We start from the raw sequence: 19,501 nt of genomic DNA on the forward strand, positions 1-19,501 counted from the left end.
GAATTTTCCCGTACGACCATTTCACGACTGTGCAGTGAATATCAGGAATCCGGTAAAACATTAGATCTCAAACATCGCTGCGGCCGGAAGAAGATTCTGTAGGAAGGGGACCAACGACGACTGAAGACAATAGTTCAAAATGACAGAAGTGCAACTCTTACGCAGCTTGCTGCAGACATCATTACTGGGCCACGAAAAAGTGTCGGCGTGCGAACCATTCAACGAAACATTATCGATATGGGCTTTCAGAGGGGAATTCCCATTCGTGTATCCTAGATGACCGCACGACGCCAAGCTTTACGCCTCGCCTGGGTCCGTGAACACTTACACTGGATTGTTGATGGCTGGAAATATGTTGCGCGGTCGGACGAGTCTCGTTCAAATTGTATCGTGGGGTTGGACGTGTACGGGTATGGAGACAACCTCATGAATCTATGGCCCTGCATGATAGCAGGGGACTGTTCAAGCTGGTGGGCTCTTTAATAGTGTGGCGTGTGAGACCCCTGATATGTCTAGATACGACTCTGACAAGTGACATATAAGCATCCAGTCTGATCACCTGCATCCATTCATGTCCATTGTGCATTCCGACGGACTTGGGAAATTCCAGAAGGACAATGCGGCACCCCACACGTCCAGAATTGCTACAGAGTGGCTCCAGGGACACTCATCTGAGTTTAAACTCTTTCGCCGGCCAGGAAACTCCCTAGACATGAACATTACTGAGTTACTGAGCATATCTGGGATGCCTTGCAACGTACTGTTCAGAAGAGATCTGCCCCTCCTCGTACTCTTACGGATTTATGGACAGTCCTGCAGGATTCATGGTTGCAGTTCCCTCCAGCACTATTCTAGACATTAGTCAAGTCCATGTCACGTCTTGTTGCGACTCTTATGCATGCCCACATGGGCCCTACACGATATTAAACAAGTGTACCGGTTTCTTTGGTTCTTCAGTGCATGTCTTATGCTGTAGGGAGTAGTTGCAGAATGGCGCAGAGTAACAGTTGACGAGGCTAGGCAAAGTTTTCAGCCTTCTTCATTTGACAAAAACTATCGTCAACGATGAATATCCAGTCTTTGTTAAAATCTCGAACTGTCATCACGTTAACTCTTATAACAAGTCCTGTGAGCCTTTGTCAAGCAGCGGACATAACTACGAGGCGCACTGTCCGCATCTCTAACTCTACCGAATGAAGGAGAACAGGCTAACGAAAGAAATAGTCGTGTGCTTCTGGAAAAAGAAAGCAACAGTAGGAGCGATTAAAGAAATAAGAAGAGAGCTGGAAAGAGACGACATCAAAGAATGGGAAATAAGAGAAATAATTTGTTGAAGAACAAAGTACTAAACTTAGAAAGCTTTGAAGGTATGGTAAATAAGAAATCGAAAACAACATGAACAGAAGAAACAAAAAGACTGTTTGGAGAGAGGATGGGTACTGGAAATATAGGAAACAACAGAGAAAGGAGAGGAACTAAAATTGATACATGATCCTAGTTGTTTAACACCAAGATAAATAACACTATGAAATAAAAATTTAGTTTTCCATCGTTTTGAATCGAGCTGATTGGCTCCATTCCTTTTTGTCTTGAGTTTCGTAGTGAAATAATTAGTAGCACTATTTGGGTCTGTGGGTTGCAATGTAGCGAAAAACGGATAGATAAAAGCGTTAGTCGCGACGGATGAAAAATGCGACGCCTGGTGCACGCAAGGTACTGCACATTGGGTAGCGTGAGCTGGAAATCTTTGCGCTGTCTTCTCCAGCTGGCAGCGAGTGGAGAGGGCGGGTGCACTGACCCTTATCGACCGACTGCTGGCCGCGGAAGTGGCCCACTTTCCGCCTCCCCCTCACCCACCCTCACACTTATTCGAGCGCCTTACTACGGGCCAAGCCAGTCCCTTCCGCGACCAGAAACCCATTCTCCGGGGCCGAGGGCACGCAGTCGCCGATCGATTCACGCACGATTGCCTCGTCCGGTGTGAGGTCTGTGCGCGCAACCACTTCACCGTTACCCCTACACTCCTTCCGACTGCTCCGAGAAAACTTGCGCGTTACACCACCGAGCAGTTCGTAGCGCGCCACACACGCATGCAGTCTTAATGTTTACCAGCTTAGCAAATTTCACACTGTGGGCAGTTAGAAAATCACAAGTATCACTACTCGACCGTTAACGGTTTACCCCTCTATCTGTACTGTGCAGCCACTGTGAAGTTCATAGTGGAGGGTACCGTCGATGGAAGCACCAACTAGGACTCATTTCCGTTCAATTCTCGTCAAGAGCGACGGAACACTGGTCACTTAGTTGCGTTTTCGGATTCTGTGATTAGTCTTGTCTTCGAGGTTCCTACGTGAGCGATTTTATGGGGAGAAGCAGGAGAGAAAGTCGTTCAACATTCCTAGATTCCCCAGTTTCTACTGTTTCTTGAAACTTGGTAACCAGGCTTTTGCGGGATAACTGGCGTTTGTCTCCTGTTCGTCAGAGACAAGGGTATCGTCAAGAGCGCCCCAGAGAAGCGTTATAGGAAAAAGCTAAACAGAACAGGCCATGAAGGCACAGCGGCACCGACCGACCGCCATTCAACCTCAGCCCACAAGAGTCACTGGGTGCGGATACGGAGGGTCATGTGGTCAGCACACCGCTCTCCAGGCCGTATGTCAGTTTACGAGACCGCACCCGCTACTTCTCAGTCAAGCAGCTCTTTAGTTTGCCTCACAAGGGCTGAGTGCACACCGCTTGCCAATGGTGCTCGGTGGACCGGTTGTCGCCCATCCAAGTGATAGATCAGCTAGACAGCGCTTAACTTCGCTGACCTGTCGCGAACCGGTTTTACCACTGCGGCAAGGCCATTTGCGTAAGTGTGATAGGACCGGTTCTTATTCTCTGTATACATGAATGAACTGGCGAACAGGGATGCTGTGGGGTGCAGGAAGGTGTCACCGTTGAGTTAGTGTAGGAAGATACACGACGACTTAGATTGAATTTCTACTTGGTGTACTAGGTGGATCAAAACAAAATGTCCAGACACTCTGTGACCAAAATGGTACTGAAACAGAGGACGACAGACTAAAGGCCGAAATACTAAATGTCTTTTCACAAAGCTGTTTCACAGAGGAAGACTTCACTGTGGTTCCTTCTCTAGATTGTCGCACAGATGACAAAATGGTAGATAACGAAATAGACGACAGAGGGTTAGAGAAACAATTAAAATCGCTCAAAAGAGGAAAGGCCGCTGGACCTGATGGGATACCAGTTCGATTTTACACAGAGTACGCGAAGGAACTTGCCCCCCTCTTTGAAGCGGTTTACCGTAGGTCTCTAGAAGAGCGTAGCGTTCCAAAGGATTGAAAAAGGGCACAGGTCATCCCCGTTTTCAAGAAGGGACGTCGAACAGATGTGCAGAACTATAGACCTATATCTCTAACGTCGATCAGTTGTAGAATTTCAGAACACGTATTATGTTCGAGTATAATGACTTTTCTGAAGACTAGGAATCTAATCTGTAGGAATCAGCATGGGTTTCGAAAAAGATAGTCGTGTGAAACCCAGCTCGCACTATTCATCCACGAAAGTCAAAGGGCGATAGACACGGGCTCCCAGGTAGATGCCGTGTTTCTTGACTTCCGCAAGGAGTTCGATACAGTTCCCCACAGTCGTTTAATGAACAAAGTAAGCGCATATGGACTATCAGACCAATTGTGTGATTGGATTGAAGAATTCCTAGATAACAGAACGCAGCATGTCATTCTCAATGGAGAGAAGTCTTCCGAAGTAAGAGGGATTTCAGGTATGCCGCAGTGGAGTGTCGTAGGACCGTTGCAATTCACGATATACATAAATGACCTTGTGGATGGAATCGGAAGTTCACTGAGGCTTTTTGCGGATGATGCTGTGGTATATCGAGAGGTTGTAACAATGGAAAATTGTACTGAAATGCAGGAGGATCTGCAGCGAATTGACGCATGGTGCAGGGAATGGCAATTGAATCACAATGTAGACAAGTGTAACGTGCTGCGAATACATAGGAAGATAAATCCCTTATCATTTAGCTACAAGATGCAGCTCAGCAACAGGAAGCAGTTAATTCCATAAATTATCTGAGAGTACACATTAGGAGTGATTTAAAATGGAATGATCATATAAAGTAGATCGTCGGTAAAGCAGAAACCAGACTGAGATTTATTGGAAGAATCCTAAGGAAATGCAATCCGAAAACAAAGGAAGTAGGTTACAGTACGCTTGTTCCCCCAGTGCTTGAATACTTGTCAGCAGTGTGGGATCCGTACCAGGTAGGGTTGATAGAAGAGATAGAGAAGATCCAACGGAGAGCAGCGCGCTTCGTTACAGGATCATTTAGCTACCGCGAAAGCGTTACGGAGATGATTGATAAACTCCAGTGGAAGATGTGATGTTTAAGTGGAAGACTCTGCAGGAGAGACGCTCAGTAGCTCGGTACGGGTTTTTGTTAAAGTTTCGAGAACATACCATTACCGAAGCGTCAAGAAGTATATTGCTCCCTCCTACGTATATCTCGCGAAGAGACCATGAGGATAAAATCAGAGAGATTAGAGCCCACACAGAAGCATACCGACAATCCTTCTTCCCACGAACAATACGAGACTGGAATAGAAGGGAGAACCGATAGAGGTACTCAAGGTACCCTCCGCCACACACCGTCAGGTGGCTCGCGGAGTATGGATGTAGATGTAGATGTAGATGAATGGTAGCTTGCTATACATGTTTAAAAATATAAATTAATGTAGAACATTAGGAAAAACAATTCCGTGAAGGTCGAAAACAGCATTGTTACCGTCCTGCTTGACACAGTAACGTCGTTTAAATACCTGGGAGTAACATTGCAAAGCTGTATGAAATGATCGAGCATGTGAGGACAATAATAAGGAAGCCAGATGGTCGATTCCAGTTAGTCGGAGAACTTTAGGAATGTGTCACCTGTAAAGGGGACAGCTTATAAATCACTGGTGCGACCCATTTTTAGTACTGGTTGAGTGTTTGTGATCCGCACCTGGTCGGATTAAAGTAGACATCGAAATAATTCAGAGGTGGGCTGCTAAATTTTTTTACCGGTAGGTTCTAACAACACGCAAGTGTATGGAGATGCTTGGGGCAATCAAATGGCAATCCCTGGAGGGAAGGTGACCTTGTTCTCCAGGAACATTATTGAGAAAGTTTAGGGAACCGGCATTTGGAGCTGACTGTAGAACGATTCTACTGCCACCGACGTACATTTCGAGTAAGGAATGTGAAAATAAGACACAGGAAATTAGGTACCATACGGAGGCATAATCTGTATATTGAGCAAGCAGTGAAGGAAACAAAATAAAAAATTCGGAGTAGGTATTAAAATCCATGAAGAAGAAATACAAACTTTGAGGTTCGCCGATGACATCGTAATTCTGTCAGAGACAGCAAAGGACTTGGAAGAGCAGTTGAACGGAATGGATAGTGTCTTGAAAGGAGGATATAAGATGAATATAGTCGAATTAAGTCGTGTGATGCTGAGATAATTAGATTAGGAAATGAGACACTTAAAGTAGTAAAGGAGTTTTGCTGTTTGGGGAGCAAAATAACTGATGATGGTCGAAGTGGACAGGATATAAAATGTAGACTGGCAATGGCAAGGCAAGCGTTTTTGAAGAAGAGAAATTTATTAACATCGAGTATAGATTTAAGTGTCAGGAAGTCATTTCTGAAAGTATTTGTATGGAGTGTAGCCATGTATGGAAGCGAAACATGGAAAATTAATAGTTTGGACAAGAAGAGAATAGAAGCTTTCGAAATGTGGTGCTACAGAAGAATGCTGAAGATTAGATGGGTAGATCACATAACTAATGAGGAAGTATTGAATCGGATTGGGGAGAAGAGAAGTTTGTGGCACAACTTGACCAGAAGAAGGCATCGGTTGGTAGGACATGTCCTGAGGCATCAAGGGATCACCAATTTAGTATTGGAGGGCAGCGTAGAGGGTAAAAATCGTAGAGGGATACCAAGAGATGACTACACTAAGCATATTCAGAAGGATGTGGGTTGCAGTGGGTTCTGGGAGATGAAGAAGCTTGCACAGGATAGAGTAGCATGGAGAGCTGCATCAAACCAGTCTCAGGACTGAAGACCACAACAACAACAACAACGGAGGCATATACACGGTAGTTTTTCCCTTGCGCTGTTTGCGAGTGGAACAGGAGAGGAGATGACTAGTGATACTGAGTACCGTCCACCAAGCACCGTACGTTGGCTTACGGAATATGTATATGTATTTGGATGTAGATGTTCAGTCCGTATCCGGTGGGAGGAATAAAGCTTGTTGCCATTCTTTGTCTACGTTCCTTCGATATCGTCTGGTAGTCCTATGTGGTACGAGGGTCTAAATACAACAGCCATGTTCTAGGATGCGTGTGTCGTAAATAATTTCCGTTTTAGAAAGGTGGCACTTTGCCATTACCCTGCCAATGAACCGAGGGCTGCCATCTGCTTTACTTAAGATTGAGCCTGTGTGATCATTCCGTTTCATATATCTCCAAATTGTAACAATCAGTTATTTGTATGATTGATTCCAATCGTGAGTAACAGATGCCGTACTCTTAGAGTGCTACGTTTTTGCGCTCTGTGGAACGCACAGTTTTCGAGTTATACGCGATCCAGCCACACTAATGTAGCCACTACCTACGTTCGGCGTATCCGTACTATAGCCGATCAAAGGGCGGCACATGGCAGTAAAAACAGTGGAGGTTATATAAAGTGTGTCAAGCGGACGCGGAAAACAGTGCAGTCGTTGTAGTAATGCGGAAACGGAACGATTTATCTGTCGTCCAAAAGGGCGTGATCATTGGCTTTCGGGACAAGGGTGGAAGCATTTCCGAAACGGCTAAGTTTGTGAACTGTTTGCGTTAAAGTATATTGTCCAAGGGAAAATGGATATATACAAAATTTGCGCCGAGGAGTCGATGGTGCGCCACGGGCCATAGATGGCAGGGGTGAACGACCTCTATAGAGATGTGTACGGGCGAATAAACGTAAAGATGGTATGCAACTTTTTATTTATCTAATTGTATGGCTAGGGCCCCCCAACGGGCAGACCGTTCGCCGGGTGCCGGTCTTTCAATTTGACGCCACTTCAGCGACCTGCAGTCGATGAGGATGATAAGATGATGATGACAACACAACACTCAGTCCTTGAGAAAATTCCGCGAACCAGTGGGGAATCGAACCTGGGCCCAGAGTATTGACAATCCGTCACGCTGACCATTCAGCTGCCGGGGTCGGACGGTAAGCAACTGACCACCCAGATGAACCTAGGGGCTCCTCAACGAACGTTGCTGGATATGGGACTCCACAGCAGCCGCCTGGGTCATGCAGCAATGTTGACCGCTGCTCGTCAGTGACGAAGCCTGAAGTCCGCACAGCAGTGCCGCAACTGGATGTCCACTGAACGACGGTAGGCGGGCTTTTTAGATGAATCACGTCACGTCTTACCCTCCATCGGACAGATGGCCGTTCGCTCGTACGTCGTGAAACGTCTGGAAGCAAACATCCAGCAACAATCGTCTGAAGGCTCCAGGCCGGAGAAAGGAGCTTTATGGTCTCGGGAAAGTTTTCGGGGCTCTCCCTGGGGGTTCCTGTCATTCTGCCATGTACAATGGACGAATACTAGTATGCATCATTTCTTGAGAACCGTGTCCACCGCGACAAGCAGTTTGTTTTTCAAATGGTTCAAATGACTGTAAGCACTATGAGACTTAACATCTGAGGTCATCAGTCCCCTAGACTTAGAAACTGCTTAAACCTAACTAACCTAAGGACATCACACACATCCATTCCTGTGGCAGGATCGAACCTGCGACCGTAGCAGCAGAGCGGTTCCGGACTGAAGCGGCTAAAACCGCTCGTCCTGAACGGACGGCGCAGTTTGTTTTTCCTCGGGACGACGGCATCTACAAGCAGGACAACGCTACGTGCGACGTGCGTGGTTCGAAGAGCAGCAGGATGAGTTTGCCGTACTCCCCTGGCCACTATATTTCCCGGATTTAACTTCGGCTGATAATCTGTGGGACCCCGTCGACCGAGTTGTTCGCGCCACGGATCCTCAACCGAGGAACACAACGCAGCTGGCCAGGACGCATCCCCGCCAGCAGTTTCCAGTACCTCTTTGCCTATCCTCTTTGCAGGTCTCGCAGTGGTATGCAATGCAAAAGGTGGCTTTTCAGGATTTTGACATGTGGTCACATTAATGTGACTCTGACTGTGAAGTGTAAATTACTTGAGTTTCCACTGAATGTTTCTACTGTAGTTACAAATCTTATTACAAATGGCAGGCTGTTGTTTGTTTCCGTAGAATAGAAAAGTCTCCGTATTTTTTACGCGCCCCCGTTTCATCCATCACTCAGTGTGGCTTAGATTTAGTCCTAATTCTGGTACTGAGTGCCACGGGTTTCGAATCTGCGCCAGACGGCATGGACCTCGATTACCACTAGAGGTCTCTGCAGCCGTCGCGCCGTAAGCTGTGGCTGCACGCACTCCAGGTCCGCGTATAATGTGAGGGCGCCACTTGGAGCATGTGGTCCCAGCGGCCAGTAGAGACGTACCCTGTCATGTATTTAAGCGCCTACCTCTCACACAGCGAGGATGTCTTTTGCGAACAGAAACCAGAGTGTCACCGTGTTTTTAATTGTCTGTCTATTATTTTACCTGTCTGCTTCTATGTTCTATGTTTTAAGTTCCACGATTTTTTTTTCGCCATGTTCCTATTTAAGTCTCCAATTTTATCGCCTGTTTTTATTATTTATTCTCCTCATCTTTTTAACAAAGTCTGTAGACTGAAGAGGGAATCGAAATTCAATAAAGAAAAAACAAGAAGGAAAAAAAAAGCTCAGCGAGACAGTCTGAAGGTCACCTGAGTCTCTCGATATCTCGCTTCCAGACATCGTGTTTACTTTGATTATTTCCTTGTACTAGTGGACGTTGTTGATTTCCTGAGATTTTCGCTTGTGACCCCGTTGCTTCTTGCGTGTTGTTGTTCTCTGTGTCTTGCTCAGTCGTCTGTCGTCGTGCATGTCCATCAATTCCCGTTCGTCCGTCTTGTTTGTTTGCGGACTGTTCTCGTTCGGTCCCGCCACGCTTTCGTTCACGGCCAGCCCGCAACCGTTCCGGTCATGGTTACAACAATAATGTTGAATTTCTTGTTTCTCTAGTATGCGGAATTTGAAGACAGATTTATTTATCAAACGCTACTGTCACGAACTTATTACGGTACGACTTCGAGTATTACGCTGCCCCTGAATGTCTTCGTTCCAATGTTTGCTACTAATTATTCAACATTTTCCTCCCAGTGGTGGCCGCTCTATTAACAAGATTACAAGTAAGTGACAAATTGCCATCTTTTTCCACATGGTAGGTATCGAACGTTTCACACACGGTTGCTACTGGACAATTAAATTGGAACCAGAGGAGCCAGTAACGCCAACCGATGTTCGTTTTTTGTTAAAGGATGGTTGTATGGTTGCGTGGGTTTGTTCGTTTTTGCTTGCTTATTCTTAAATTGAGAAGAACTGTGTGAAGTGAAAGGATAAGTTTAATGTCACAATATTTCTCACCACATTATAGCTTTTCACACAGTTTTCAACTCACCAACATAAAAACAGCGCAATGGATAACACATCTTGCCAACATCAAAAAGTGAAATAATTTTATACACGACAATGTTAAATATTAACTCTCTGAAAGAACATTAATCTTAAGAACAGTATTATGAAAGTTTAATTGGAAATTTCTTTACATTAATCCTAAGCACAATAATATGAAAGTTTAATTGGACGTTTCTTTACAAAATTGCTCCTACACATACGTTATGATGTTTGTCAGTACTACGAAAATCGCCAGATTCCGGTTCAAAGTTCGGTACTATTTAGGATGCCAATCAAGTCTACGGTGGATGATTAGGCAAGTGACAAATATGGGCGCAAGATTACCCAAGGCCGCTCGAGTTTACAGTTGATGCAGCTGGTGAACCAACAAAGTTTAGGCCTCTGCATGCAGTATTTACGTTAAGCGGCGACGTGCTGCTGTCTGCAAGGTCGCTCTCTCCCACTAAAATTCCTACAAAACTAATCTCGCCTTTGCTGAACTTTCTCTATGTTTCTCGTTATGCGAGAAAAGATGTGCCCAGCCCTAGTTTTATTATTTGGCTATATACACGCACATGGTTGGAGCAGCGTGCATATTATAGTGCCCTCTCAGTTCTCGCAAGAACAGTTAACTAATTTGGTTGGTTCGTTTCTCCACAGTTGGAGCTAAACGTTGCTACAGCTAATTTTAGCTGGAGTGCAGCCGCTGTGAACGCAGTGTCCATAACAATTTCCTTTCTGCGTCGTACGGAGCGTTAAGCGCTCCATTCTGCACTTGACGCCAGTTCAGAGAAGAGTCCTCACAAAGTTTCTCTCTTATCCTACTCCTGGCAGAACTGCCTCCCTCCACTTGGGTTGCTCTTTCACGTCACGGCTTTTTTTGACCAATAGGAGCATTCCCCTTAGTTTGTAGAAACAACTTCTACCAATCGCAACGTCCCTTCTATCAAACTGTGTCGAAAATTCAGTAGTTTTCTGATTCCTAGTGAATCTGCTGGATGAAAATGCGTCATTCGCTTTTGTTCGTCTCCCGTTGGAATTTCGAAACGCAGTTTCCTAAAGATTCTTCCCTGCCTTTGTGCCGATGCCCTCACTACAGGCGGCCGTCCAACTTGAATCACCTGCCCCGGGGTCGCTGTCCTCTGTCCTGCCACCCCTTTAAGTGCTCGCCGGCGTAACTCCTGCAGCGCGGTTTCGCTACGCCATTGTGGAACTGGCTTTTCAAAACTAAAAGCGACTCGATCCGCGTTCCCTGTTCTACCTTCTGTTCAAAGACATGCATTGTATAGAAATGGTGTGTTAATTACTGTCGATTGACTGCCATCCCTTTTTTGCATTACATATTGATAGGCAAGTGTTCTCATAACTGTCGATTTACGTTAGGTGTCATATTCACCTTCTCATTGCGATTTGTGAAGGTCTCAGGTAAGGTGCGAATCTGACCATTTATTGTGCCACTTTACATGGCGAAGCAACTAATTTGAATTAATCATGATTCTGATGGGCCTTGATCATTAACTACTGAGGCTAGAAAACATATGGACACTACAAATACAGCATACTAGCATGCGTAGTACGAGTACGATATAGGGAAACCGTTGGCACTCAAAACAGTTCCATTCGTCTCGCAATGGATTGATACGCACCTGAATGGCTTTTCCAAGTGAATCTTATACCATTCTTCCTGCGAGATAGTGGTAAGCTTAGCTAACAACAGTGGAGGCGTATAGCGATCATGCACGTTATATCCAAAGTAGACTACAAAGTCTCGATAACGTTGAGATTTGTTGAGTGTGGCAAGGGGAGATGCAAAGATCCATCTTCGTACTCACAAACTGCCTTCGGGGATGCGAGCTGTGCGAGCATGAGCTCTGCGCCCGTGGAACGCATCATCACCTTTGCGGAACAAACATTGTACCATGGGATGGACATGATGAACCAAAATATTCACACAAACCTTGTCAGTAATGCAACCGTGCAGATTAACCATGCAGCCCATGGAATACAACGATATGCCTCCTCAGATTATCACCGAACCTCCAGAAACTGGAAACAGTGAGAAACAACACTCATCCAAGCAAATGACATTATTCCGCTGTTCCATAGACCAAGTCTTATGACTTGGGCAGCACGTTTCCCTGGTACGGACATCTGCATCACTCATGTGTGGTTTCCTAACTCCAGTTCGCCCTGCGAGCCCCACCTTATGGAACTCCCTCAGTGTTGTTTTGTTGCTGACAGGGCACGTCAGTGCGATATTTAGTTCTGCAGTGACTTTTGCAGCTAGCGTCCTCTTATTTTTTTCGTCAAAATTCTCTTCAAGATCACTCAACACACGCTTCCGTGCATTTTGTGACTTAGCGGAAGACGTCTTTCCGCTTTCCCTTCATGCAGTGTACATCTTCGATATGGTGCGTCTTGACATCCCAAACACTTCGGCTACACTGGTTACGGAAGCACTCACTGTACTACCATCACGGCCGATTTGCTTACCTGCGACACTATGCCCTCTCAAATACACAGAACACTGTTCTGGCCACGACTCACACTTGCTACGTAGGAATGTCGTTGCACAAGTGCCGTACGTGGTCAGATACAACGTAGCAACTTGTAGACTTAGCTAGCATCTGCGTTATATTCAAGCATGTATATCTCACTGTGTTTCCTTATTTTTGTCCAACCTCTGCATTTATTCAATAGTTAAGATTTTGCATTTCATTGCGCACAGCTGTGTATTGCATAATACAACGACCTGAGATTTGTTGCTGAATTTTTTCTTGTGTATTCCGTTGCCCTTAGCTGTTGGATGCATAGTGGTATGAGTTCAGTTTCTATTGATCACAACTTTCAATGTTAGAAACTGTTTCACTTAAAACTTCCGGGATGACACGTGGTCGACATGTGAAACGTTCCCCTAACGTTTCTTCTCCGGCTGCGGGAGACGTCCTCGGAGGTGAAGCACCCTCTTCAGTACAGAACAAAAACAATGCAGCAACAACAACAACCGATCCACGTAGCCGCATCGCCACCAGATGACATTTAATAATGCGGTGGACTGTGACTTTGGCTCATGTATGTATGCAGGGTGTCCCAGGAGGAGTCCAGTCAACATCGACTCTAAAATGCACACATTAAGAGCTATGGGAACTTTTTCAGTAGAAAAGATTGGTTTCACAACACCGAATATGAAGAAGCGCTCATAACTCTTCAGATATGCATTTTAGAACGCACGTTTCTAGACTTCTTTGCTTGCAATGATCGTAACTGTCATATATCTGAATATCGACCATTCCTCCTCTTTATATAGGGTCAGGCGCCTAACTTACTCGTATCGAATTACCTTTCATACGCTAAAAATATTTGTAATCTGTTTTCACCTACACGAATGGTAACCAGGGTCTCATGAAATAACAGCAATGCATTCTCCTAACTTCATTAATAGCACTAGTCAACAGCCATTTTGCATCTGGGATGTGATACATCAACAAGTATGTATTTTGGTGTGTAGAATCCGAATATAGCTTTCAAAAGGTTCTAGCACGTACCATTTTTGAGTTTTTAAAGGCTTTTTATTTTTCTTATTCAGTATTTCGCTTTTTGCTGTTCTTCTGTTTTGATGTTTAATTGTTTGTTTTTGATTTGCAGAGGAGAGCTAGAAGATCTACAAATCGTCAGTAAATGGATCGTGTGGTAATCCAGTGGTGTGGAAGGGATCTTCAGTGAGTGTTTCTGTGAAAGATAGAGCAAACTTTCTCTGTTTTAAACTTACACTAAGAAAAATAGCAACTAGTAAATCTCGTTGCTATCTAAATCACCCCAACAACTTTTGTTATGTGTGTGGGAAATTCACTCCAAAAGCCCAAAGAAAACCAATCACTGACTTGGTTAAGAGAGCATATAAATTATATTTTGATTGTCCTGTTGGTTATCAAGATAAAAATTTTGCACCTCATGTTGCCTGCATAACCTGTACTACAATCATAACCGAGTGGTTGAAAGGAAAACTCTGAGCCATGCCATTCGCTGTTCTGATGGTGTGGTGTGAGCCTGAAGACCAATATTCACACTGTTACTTCTGTCTTACAAATATTTCGGGACATCCAGGCAAAACTAGGCATAAAATAAGGTATCCAAATGTATCTTCAGTGCATTTGCCTGTGCCCCATGATGAGGGGTTGCCTGTTCCTGTCTGTAACTTGAAAGCCACGGAACCAGACACCTAGTGAATCAGAAAGTATTGAACATATAGAAAAGTACTGGCCTCAATATCATGACACTTCGCCTCATCTCTTTAATCAAAAGGAATTGAGCGATTTGGTTCACGATCTGAAACTTCCGAAACAGCAAGGTGAACTGTTGGGGTCGAGACTGCAACAACGGAACCTTCTAGCCCGAGGGACAAAAATTTTCTGTTTCAGATCAACAGGTGCTTCCTTCGCTAGGTATTTCGATACGCAGTATTCAGTGTGTGTATGTAGAGATGTCAATAGTCAGATGATGCAGCTAGGTGTACAATATAACCCACAGTAGTGGCAACTATTTATTGACTCCAGTAAAACCAGCTTGAAAGCAGTACTGCTGCATAATGGCAATGCATTTCCATCGGTACCTTTGTCTTACGCAGTAGACATGCAAGGAACTTATGAAACCACGGCTTTACTGCTAGAGACAATCAAATATAAGGATCATGAATGGCAGCTTTGCTGTGATTTAAAAGTTGTTGCCCTCCTTACACGTTTGCAGCCTGGATTCACGAAATACTGCTGCTTGTTGTGCCTTTGGGACAGCCGTGACACTAAGAACCACTATACAGTCAAGGAATGGCCTATAAAGAAGTCATATGTTCCAGGAACGTAAATGTGAACAATACCCCAGAGGTCGAGCCCGATAAAATCATTTTTCCTCCCCTTCAAATCAAGTTGCGCCTTGTCAAGAACTTTGTAAAAGCTGTGGATAAAGAAGGTGAGGACTTCAAAGAAACGTTTCCCATATTAAGTGAAGCAAAGCTGAAAGAGGGTATATTTGTTGAACCACGAATAAGAAAATTGCAGAAAGATCCAACCTTTGATACCAAACTCACAATTGGCTGCTTGGTCTTCTTTTAAAACAATTGTGAAGGGCTTTTTGGGTAACAGAAAAGACAAAAACTAAATTACCATTGTGAATGATCTGTTGGACAACTATAAGAACATGGGATGTAGAATTTCGCTTAAAATTCACTTTTTACGTTCTCACCTTGATTTCTTCCCGGAAAATTTGGGACCTGTAGGCGATGAGCATGGTGAACGCTTTCACCAAGACATTCTTGCCATGGAACACCGTTACCAAGGCCACTGGAATCCTTTGATAATGAGTGGCTACTGTTGGGGTCTTGTTATGGAGAGTGATGAAACGGCAAACAAAAGAGGAGCTCCGTCGTCGCTTTTTTCAGAAATCAAAGACGATTATCTTCTGAACTAATTTGGACCTTTTATTGGCGTCATGCCCAGATATTCATACAAAACTGTATTTATTTCAAACTTTCTGAATGTGTATTTTTGTTTGACTTAATTGTGTCCATTTTCGCTGTTACCGTTTTTTATTCTGCTGTGTGTCTAGCAAATTTGACGTCATAGACAAAAACTGATTTTACCAGTGTATTCAGTACCTCAAAACTAGGTAAATCCACCCATTTACAAACCATATGCAGAAAAAAGTTTAGATTTGTTAACTAGTGTAACCGGAGATAGAGGCGTCAAGTTTAAAAAAAATTGAACTGTGTTATTTTTCGCCACCACAACAGCAAAACCTTGATGAGAAAAATTCTCCGTTATAACTCTTCGTACATCTAACAAAAAACGAAGGAGTGGAAATAAATTTAATACAGAGATTTTTGTGGTGCAGTTGTGGCCGTATAAAGGCCAATCACACGGAAGTTAATGATTGGACCTTCTCCTGCATTCCTTCTGTCTGATGGTAATATTGTAATCGCCAGACTAGAAGTTCTGTTCTTCTTCCCATCTTAGATGAGTATTTCCCACTTCCCGTTATACATTTTTCTTTCTAAATTCTGTAACCTACCTATCTGGTTGAGGAATCCAACATTGTAAACTCCGACCGACAGGCTTTTTGCTTTTCTCGAAGACAACATGCTCCTGAGTACTGCCCGTACAGAAATCCGGATGTGACACTATTTCACTTCTCCAATTTATTACCGTAGAGGATACCATCATTAAAAGATACAGCAGAGCTACGTTTCGACGGGACAGGTGAGGGTGTAGTTTCCTCTTGCTTTCAGCTGTTCACAGTACCAACATAGGAAGGCCATCTCAGTGAATCATTGACTCTGTTGCCCTTGCAACTATTAAAAGCAGTGTTGCCCTATTCGGAACCAGGGATAACCCTCCGACGTGTTTGCACCTAGGGTATGGCGATCTATATCATTGAGGTCGGAAGCTGTCCCATTGCGACAACGTCCATGGTGACAGATTGTTTCTCCCAAGATCGTCATGGGCAATTTCTCTAGTGCATTTCAATTTTTCACTCTATAGCTGTAGTCATTTGTTTCCAGTTAAAAATAGAATGAACCTTACTGTGGAATTTTTGGTGTCCATTCGATAGAGTGGTCCCTAATTAGTGTAGTGCGATAGTCGTGATATCGATATTTGATAACAGCGACAGTAAAGCGCCGAAACTAACGAACAGGCTGCTTCTAGAGGGAGAGCACCGCCCGCACTGGCCCGATCTGCCAGCTAACCGCAAGGCAGCAACGCTGATCAATCTCTGTTTGAGTACTGGTTATTTTCCGTGTTTTACCGTACCCGTTAATACGCCCGCTGGGTTAGCCGAGAGCGCTAATGCGCTGCTTCCTGGACTCAGGTAGGCGCGCCGGCACTGGATCCAATCCGCCCGGCGGATTAACTACGTGGGCCGATGTGTTGGCCAGCCTGGATGTGGTTTTTAGGTGGTTTTCCGCATACTGTTAGGTGAATACCGGGCTGGTCCCCACATTCCGCCTCAGTTACAGGGTACGCAGACATTTGTAACACTTCCACACTATTTCATGGTTTACACTAGACGCAGACAGCTGGGGTACATTGATTCCGTCCTGGGGGGTATGGAGTGGCGGCAGGAAGGGCTTCTGGCCACCTGTTTAAATTAACCTTGCCAAATCCGTTGTAACCATGCCGACCCAGCGACCATTGTGCGACAAAGGCGAAAGTGAAAGAAAGAAAGAACTGAACCCATTAATAGACATCGATAACACGAATTTGCAGTACTTTTGAACTGCTGTAATTAATGGCACGTAAAATTCAGATTTTATTTCATTTATTTATTGTTTTATTTATTTATTTATTTATTTTTGTAAAGTGTAAAACCTTTTCCTCACTATTGAGTGTTTAGTTTGGGCTTAATCCAGCTACACAGTACAAAAACGAAATTTCATATATCTACCGAAATATCAGAGAAAACGTGTCTGATGATTCTCAGGAGGGACGTCTGGGATATAAACTATTCAGTTCAGCTATGGAGGCATAGAAAAGACATATATGCACAGTAGATCTCGGCCTCATTAAGGAAAGGAGAGTGAAAGGTTCTGAAGAACTGTAAAGCGACGGCCGCACTCACCGCGTTGTTGATGTCCTCCATGACGCCGGGCGACGCGATGCCCGCCTGAATCCAGTCCTCCTCCCACTCATCCTCCACCTCCCCGTCGCCTCCTTCGCGCCGCTCCAGCGACACCTCGGGCTTCTGCTGTGACAGTCCTTCCAGGCCATCGGCGGACACCTCGTGGTGGTCGTCACTGGGTGACGCAGGCCTGGAAGGGCGTCCCTGCTGCCTGCCCACGGGTACCGGAATGTGACTCCTGCGAGGAGGCGCCTGCCGCCCGTCCTGAGAGGCCGCGGCCGCTGCAGCCGGCGGAGCGGCCCGCGCCACCTCGTCGCCGGCCAGGCTGTCGGTGTCCAGCGTCGCCGAGGCGGCCTTCCCGGAGTCTGTGTCCGTCTCCTCCACCTTATCCGCGTTCTCCTCGCCTCCGGCAGCCCCCGCCACAACGGTCGCCCTGGACGCCTCGCTGGCCTCGTCGTCGCCCGTGCCGTAGTCCTCGTCCCTCGTGTCGGGCACGTCCTTCGCAGGCAGCTGCGCCGCCGCTGCCACCTCCGCCATCAGCCTGTCTCCGCTCTCCGGGACGGTCGGTCCCGGGGCGTCGTCCTCCACTGCGGGCTGCCTGCCGGGTGCGCCGTCGCCCTCGTCGGCGGAGAAGTCCTCCGTGTCCTCGTCGTCGGCATCGGCGTCGTCGCCTTCGTCGTCTTCGTCGCCGCCGGCAGCGGCCTGCGGGACGTCGTCGGGTCGCCAGTCGGGCTCGGGGCTGCGCGCCTTGACGCTCTCCCCGCCGAACGTCACCCGCCGCCGCCTGCTCCTCGCCGCCACCTGCCAGGTACACAAGCTAGTCACGTCCTGCCAGAGTCTCGACAGCCAGTGCAGAAGCATGTGTGCAAGTCTGACTACAGTCGCGATGTGAGACCTTAGTGGCCGTGCGGTTATAGGCGCTACAGTCTGGAACCGCGTGACCGCTACGGTCGCATGTTCGGATCCTGCCTCGGGCATGGATGTGTGTGATATCCTTAGGTTAGTTAGGTTTAAGTAGTTCTAAGTTCTAGGGGACTGATCACCACAGCAGTTAAGTCCATAGTGCTCAAAGCCATTTGAACCATTTTCTCTTCGAATTGAATGTTCAAACGACTTATGGGTTTGCTGCCACGTAACGTCGTCGACCACCGCTGATATTTCGACAGGAGTGCACCCTGCCACTCTCAAGGCACAACTGCTAGGAGGAAGCAATGTGCAAGGGAATTTAATACCTCGGTTCACAAAGGAGAAACAAGGAAGATACCACACACCGAACGAGCAACCGCAGAGTCAACATGTAACGCCGGATATGAATATCCTCCTATTTACATCTATGGTACTATAAATTTTTTTCCTCATTTTGTTACCTGACGATATGACATTTCTGTGTCTTTATATATTGTAATTGTTCTACTATATAAATGGCTCTGAGCACTATGGGACTTAACTGCTGTGGTCATTATTCCCTAGAGCTTATAACTACCTAAACCTAACTAACCTAAGGACATCACACACATCCATGCCCGAGGCAGGATTCGAACCTGCGCCCGTCAGAGGAGAGTATGGTAGACGCCCACGTGTTCTGTATACCGGGTGTCCACCTCTGCTGCCGTTTACCGTTCCGATAACAGTGGGCGAGAGGAATGGCGCGGCAGGTGGATACGTGACGTGCTCCACAGCCGAAGCACGATTCTCGTGGGTTAAACGACTGCGCTAACTTATGTGGACCAGATGCAGTGTCGCGTCGAGGCTGTGAAATTATTATTAACAAAGCCTTTAATTTTGTGAGGTGTACTCATCCATTTGCTTTACATCTGCTGCTGCCACAAGCTCATGCTGTCGACTGTAACATGATTCTCTATGAATAATCAATACAAACAAGATGTTTCACAACCCTTATTCTAAATCACGAGCATTTACATGTTTCTTGCATAATATCTTCAAAGACACTGCTTCTCCATGCCAACATGGCTGCCCCTTTATATATATATATATATATATATATATATATATATATATATATATATATATATATATATATATACTCCTGGAAATTGAGATAATAACACCGTGAATTCATTGTCCCAGGAAGGGGAAACTTTATTGACACATTCCTGGGGTCAGATACATCACATGATCACACTGACAGAACCACAGGCACATAGACACATATCGGCACTAGTACAGTGTATATCCACCTTTCGCAGCAATGCAGGCTGCTATTCTCCCATGGAGACGATCGTACAGATGCT

This window comes from Schistocerca gregaria, chromosome 6 (assembly GCF_023897955.1).
Source record: "Schistocerca gregaria isolate iqSchGreg1 chromosome 6, iqSchGreg1.2, whole genome shotgun sequence".
Classification (NCBI taxonomy): Eukaryota; Metazoa; Arthropoda; class Insecta; order Orthoptera; family Acrididae; genus Schistocerca; species Schistocerca gregaria.